The sequence below is a fragment of the Phalacrocorax carbo genome, chromosome 6, assembly GCF_963921805.1.
Source record: "Phalacrocorax carbo chromosome 6, bPhaCar2.1, whole genome shotgun sequence".
Taxonomy (NCBI): domain Eukaryota; kingdom Metazoa; phylum Chordata; class Aves; order Suliformes; family Phalacrocoracidae; genus Phalacrocorax; species Phalacrocorax carbo.
The window spans coordinates 56,416,592-56,422,308 of record NC_087518.1 but is presented as its reverse complement, the minus strand read 5'-3'; positions in this window follow the sequence as shown (position 1 = coordinate 56,422,308).

Here is a 5,717-nt window from a genome sequence, read left to right as displayed (position 1 = left end):
CGTTTCATAAGCCTTTCATATTTGTGGGCTGTCATGAGTGCCTTTCGGTGTACAACGTTCAAATGGCAAATTCTTGGGGCTTTTAAAATGAAAAGAAAGGAAGCAACAGTCTGTTGCTGTTTCCACACAATTCCACAGTACTGCAGCACCTGGCTTAAACCCCAGACCAATTATCTATTTCACTATGTCAGTTTCTAAGCCCTCCCAGCTTTCAAGGTAGGATGAAGAACAGTTCAGCTATTCCAATCGATTCTGATGGCATTATGTAGACACCAGTACCAAAACTCTTTACAGTGAATAACAGTTTTGATTCTGAAATCCCAGACAAGGGATTTGCACAGTACAGACATAGCCAGCGTAAGTCCTAACAAGTTTTGTATTTGTTCTTATGCTTTCCAAATTGCAATATATTCTTGATACGTTCTATCATTCAGGAAGCCCATGCCAGCTCCTTGTAAAATGTGGAGTAGCCACGTCTTCACTGTACAAAATACAGATGAGGCCAATCCTGTCCAGTTTGCCTTCCTAAGTGATCGCATATAAACCCCTGGCTATGATGCTACACGCATGAATAAAGATCTGGCCTACCACAGTTAGACTACCAGTAAGCTGCCAGGCCAGTTCAGCCCTCACCAAAGCTGACAGGAATCCTTCAACGTACAGCAAAGTCAGTCCTAAATACAGTTTTCCTCCAGGTTTGACCTACAGATCTGTATGGATACAGAAGACTATATCTTATATGGATATAGAAGACTATAACCTCTAGCACATGATACCTGCACTAGAGGAACTTTTTGTACTACACATTGTGAGGAAGAAATTATCATTCACATATCTTGCTGATTGGTGCATCTGCCCCCCCCACCGCTCTGTAAAAAAAATCCACAACAGATCATACTCAGGATTTCTTCCAATACTGCAGTTGTTAGGAATTAGCAATACCTGCCTTCTTGAGCTGCTTATTTACTTCTAAATACTTGAGTTCGTTTTGGGGGTGAGTATTCTGAAAGCCTTGATGGCCAGTTTAATAGCAAGATTCAGATTTGGGAGTAAGCTAAGAAAGGAAGACAGACAAAGCAAAATATAAATTCAAAGCATCTCTATATTCGGTACCACCAAATATACAGAAAAACAGGAGAATTATTCTAAGACAGATGAGATAGTGCCAACAGACAGATTCCTAGAAATCCATACCTTTGGCACCACTAATCTAAAAATACACCACTAATTTGGTTCTGTTCGATATATTGTCTTAAATGTATCTTCCAGTGATTACTGGCGTTATGCTAAAATGTTCTATACAACGGAGACTTCTTGTCATACTAAACCTTAAATTTTAACATGGCCATCTTAATACGTAAAGGTTTAATGACTTCTGAAGAAAGAGCAGAACCATTATGAAGCAACCCGTATTCCCAGCAGATTCTGCTAGGGTACCTCGCATAGTACCTTGTATTTAATAGTACTTTTTAAGTACCAGTACTTGTTGGAGTCAGCATACATTCTCAAATGCCTGTGCTTGAAAGGGAACATCAGTATAATGTCTGTGTTGTTGCCAAGTCTAAAAGCCAGATGGACAGACTGCTGACGGCAGAAACTTGTTGCTGGAACTAAGCAATCATGACCATAATCTTCTGGCAAAAGCAGCTACATACTTGTACTTTCGATGCTTATTTTGTGGCATGACTGACGGAGACAATAGTAGAAAGCATTGTCATGGGATACTGTAATGACAATTGGTGTTAGAAGTGGCTCTGTGGATGCATCAGTGCAACTATTAAGGATGGACAGAAAACGTTTGTCAAATTTACAGAATGATCTTTAATGAAGCTGCCTGGGAGAAAGCATTCTTTCAAGAGGAGACTGGAAAGGCCAGATGTAATATATGAAAAGCCACACAGATGCACTGAAGCTGCATGTAGTACATCAAGTTTTTGTATCGCTAATTATTCTGAAGCACTACAGGGGCAAATTAACTAATTTTCCATATACTATCACACCTAGCCTCCTAGAATACACCTCAGGTCACACTTGCACAACCTTCCAAAAAGAACTGAGTTGACATCTAAGAGGCCAGTATTCAGTGCTGATAATCAAACACTCGGGAATTAATTGATTTCTCTTTAATTTCATTTAATCCATTGATGCTTAATCATTAATTCCCAAATTAAACTCCAAATGTACTATCGATAGCAGAACCAAAATGGTTTAAATGCTACCTGTTCCCTGGGCCAGATTTAAAAAGTGGAACTGTCATGTTTGTTTCTTCTACTGAGAACAATACAGCAAATTGCAATTATGAAGCTGCATCCCGAGGCCAGACTTAGGTAGCTGTACAATTGGAACCTACATCCATGGGCATATGGGCATTTCCCATATTGCTTCTCCTCCCCCGGTACACCACAACCATCTTTTGGAAGCTTCTGTTGGACTTGATGGTCGCTGCTTTAGCAGCTTGTAAGTACTTCTCTCAAGTTCTGTTTAAGCAGAGCACCTAGTTATTAAACTTTGTATTTCTCAAATCTTCATATTACTGCTTTAGTCTACTGCTACCGTACCTGCATCGAAACAAGACAGACACTCTCCTACAGTGTTCCTTAAAGGTACTGGATATTCTGACAACTAGAACGTACAGGCTCAACTCTACCCTTTCTTGCAACTTCTGTAATGTTCAATAAATTGCACATTATAGAGGAGCCTGAGCTGGTGACACTGTAAGAATTAGCATGGCAGCATACCGATTCACATACTGTACGTGAGATCCAGAGATGCTAGCTCCAATCCCAGAGGCAGCAGAGCTGTAATAACACAGCATTGTTCGTGAGCTAATTATGCTCCCATTTCAGAAGACTCATTACTTTGGGCAGAGCCCTATGTTCGGTATCTTTCCTCAGTGATGTACTTCATGGATGTAGTTCCTTCCTCCACCTTCCCACACACATTTGCCTGAATTAAGACACTATATACTGACGTTTTTACCTGTAGCCAAAATTTCCATATGGTAGAGAATCCTGCTCCAAGATACACTACTCTAGAGAGAAACAGAAGCAATGTAACAATTACAAAATTCTCACTGTTTGCAAAAAGTCCAAAACAGGATTTCCGTTAAGAATTAGTATGAGTTACTTTTCAAGCTTAGCCTAAGAAAGAATTAAAAACAGCAATTATGGTAGAAACTATTTAAAGCTAGTATTTAGTTTTCTAAAAGTATTCATTTACTCACGCTGATGATGCCTCATATTATCCCATCTGCCACAAAAGCTGATGATCTTTGATGAAAACTCACTCAGGTTTGTTACAGAGTGTACGTGGGATGGCTATTTTGATTGAAATTGTCCAAAATCTTAGCATTAATTAGAAAAAATGAAGTAAAATGCCAGTATTTATAGAATAAAGGTACACACTGAACAGCATTGAAAGTATTTATCCCCCCCATGCACATCCTTAGGTATCAATTCAGAATGCACTTATCTTGCCAAACCAGTTACTAAATATAAAGTAATGCACATTCTATGCCTTGTTCCATGTTTGGAATCTGATTTCTCAAATGTCTGGAACTCTCATGTAGGGTTTTTCTAGTCTGATTTACCTTTTATCCTTCCTTGCAACCAATAAAGTTTGTTCTAAGAAAACAGGGAATTAACCAAAGAAATGAGAGACGCAAAGCCAAGTTCAGTTACGTTCATATTTGTTGTGAAAATTATTGAGTCAGAAAGCAAAACCAGAAGTCGAGTCAATTTTTGTTTGAAAGTTCCCCACAAAATGACATTTGAAGAGAGTGAGTTTGGGGACTACCTGCAGTAAAGTTCTATTGAATTTAATACTAGTGTTAAACAAGCACTTTTCTACCAGCTTCTGTTCTCAATGGTAGAGCAGAGAACCTCAAGATCGATGAGTTTAAGCAAACAGTAACAAATTTCATTACTTAAGAGGAAAATTACTTTTGAGTTGAAATTAAACAGAAACAGGGAGAACTGAGAATATGGATTTGCAGTTTTGTTAGACTAAGGGGTCAACTGCAATTTCCCTCACACATAGCTTAAGCTGCTGACGTATAACAAAAAGTAATTTTGACTGCTGCCAAACGTTGCCTGCACAAAGTTGTACTACTTATATTTTACTAAACCCCCACCACCTTTTTAAATGCTGCTCTATAACACTTTATTGAATTTAAATAGGAAGTAAATGGTCCAGTATAGCAAAGACTCAATTACATTTTTAAATTATTTTACTTATAGATTATTCAAGAATACATGTATTAGGCCAAATTAATAATATTGATTTGAATTTGAAATACATCTGACGGCAGTTCACATTAGAGAGGACTGGACAAGACCACCACTGCAGTTAAATAAAGTGTTTGGTCTTTTCCCTTCTGACCTATAGGGCTTTATCTTCCTATTAATTTTATTTAATGCATCATGAATTATTCATGGTTATTTCTAATTCAATGGTAATTATTACAATTGTTTCCTCTAACCTTTGCATTTAACAGACCAAATAAATCTAATATTTTCTTGGTAGTTACCCCAAGAATGTTGCAATTGATGAACCAACTCAATGTATTTGTTTTAATGTAACCTCTGCACTTTAGAAATGAAAGAGACTATTTCTGGAAGTGCAATTCAAAAAAAAAAAATCATCATTTTTAATTAAAACAACCACATCACGTAAATGAGTGCAATTTAACCCATCCCACTGAAGTAATTTGTATCACTGAAAGTTTCACCACTGCATGTTTGCAGTGACCGCGTTAAAAAGTCTTTAAAGAGCTGTCATTGCAAAGAAAGGTGCTGATCAGAAGCAATTAGCTAAGCACCTGGTACCAGTGTTCCCTGAGAGCTGAAGGGGACTCCTGTCAATGTTGCATCTTCTGCAAGGAGAGTAATTTCCTTCTCAATGCAAGGACTTCCTTCAACCAGTCCAACCCAATTAATTAAATACACTGGAACTTAAAAAGTTCCCCATAATCTATCCTTTTAATCTTTTTACGCCCTTAAAAGACTGCTATTTATGAAACATTAAAGGGTGCAACGTTTAGGAAAGCGTTATGCTATTTGCAAATAAAACTACCTTTGTTAAAGCCTTTTTTAGGTTCAAAACATTTTTTTCTTCCTTCCCACATATTTAAAGGAGGTCCTTTTGCAAAACAAAGAAATGTAACACGAATTGAATCCAATTAGAACATGACAATAAACTGTTGCATAAGAATTGTCAATGCAGATTTTCATAAAAACCTGTAATCTGAACAAATGCACGCTTGTCTATAGGACTACTTAAATGAAGAGAGACAGTGCGTACTTGGTTCGCAAAATGCAGTGCTTAATTTAACATAAGGGCTGATTTGCAGTTGAAAGAATCTAGTAATTACTAATCAAACTGAATTAGCTTCTTTTCTGGAAAGCAATTAAAAGGAAAAAAAATACAAGGCAAGATGAAAACAAGTCAGAACATATGTCACTAGCTTGTGTCAACCCACCTAGGTGCAGTTTAAAATGTTAACATACAGGCATTTTGCCTTAAACTTTCAACAGAGAGAAAATAACCATTGTCATTTTTCAAATGTGATTAAATGTCCGAGTTCCTCAGCAGATAGCCATATATGCCTTGGCACATCTGTACTCCACAAGCGTTGGGAACAGAACCATATGGACTTCTTTAAGGTTTATGTTTCACATTTGGTTTTGGTTATTCAAATAACATGCATTACACCTGCA